Genomic DNA, 911 nt, shown 5'->3' on the forward strand with positions numbered 1-911 from the left:
AATAACACATGCTTCTGGTAACTGTAGCTTTGTTGTAAACTTTGAAATATGAAAGACTGAGTTCTCCCACTTTTTTTTCTTTTCTAGATATGTCATTTTAGGAGCTATCTATAATTCCCTGTAAATTTGAGAATTAGCCTTTCCATTTCTGAAAAAATAAATTACTGAAATTTTAATAGAGATTCACATCATTGCATTTATAGAAATCTTTCGGTACTATTGCTACTTTAAGAATACCAAGTCTTCTGATCCATGTTTTTTGTTTACTTATATTGACTTTAATGTTTTTCAGTAATATTTTGTTATTTTAAGTGTATGAATCATTCAATAACCTGGTTAAGTTTAGTCCTCGGTATTTTAGTGTTTTAGATGTTATTATGAATAATCACTTCTCAGCCTTTTGGCTAAGATCAAGTGTAGATGTTATTATCAATAGAATTATTTTATTAATTTCCTTTTTGAATTGTCAGTAGCTAGTGTACAAAAGTACAACTAATATTTGTGTGTTGATCATGTGTCTTATACTTTGCTGAATTTTCTTATTAGCTCTAATAGGTCTTTTTGCAGATCCTTAGGACTTAATATATATCAAATTATGTTAGTTGCATTTGGTTTTACTTTCTCCTTTCTGATCTTGATGTCTTTTATTTCTTCTTCCTGCTGAATTACCCTGACTAGAACTACCAGTACAATGGTGAATAGAAGTGATGAGAGGGCACATTCTTACTTTTTTCCTGATCTAAATGAAGCTTTCAGTTTTTAACACGGAGAAATAGTAGATATACACTTTCCATAAATGCACTTTATCAAGGAAGAATTCTCATTCTTTTCCAACTTTTTTGAATGTTTTTATTATGAATGCATGTTGGATTTTTCAAATGACTTTTCTGAGTCAATTGAGATCATTCTTG

General features: G+C 29.3%; 1 pseudogene; it reads left to right on the top strand.

Moving 5' to 3' along the window:
• Nucleotides 1–384: 384 nt before the first annotated feature.
• On the top strand, nt 385–497 carry LOC122905598 (annotated as a pseudogene).
• Nucleotides 498–911: the final 414 nt, after the last annotated feature.

This window comes from Neovison vison, chromosome 4 (assembly GCF_020171115.1).
Source record: "Neovison vison isolate M4711 chromosome 4, ASM_NN_V1, whole genome shotgun sequence".
Taxonomy (NCBI): domain Eukaryota; kingdom Metazoa; phylum Chordata; class Mammalia; order Carnivora; family Mustelidae; genus Neogale; species Neogale vison.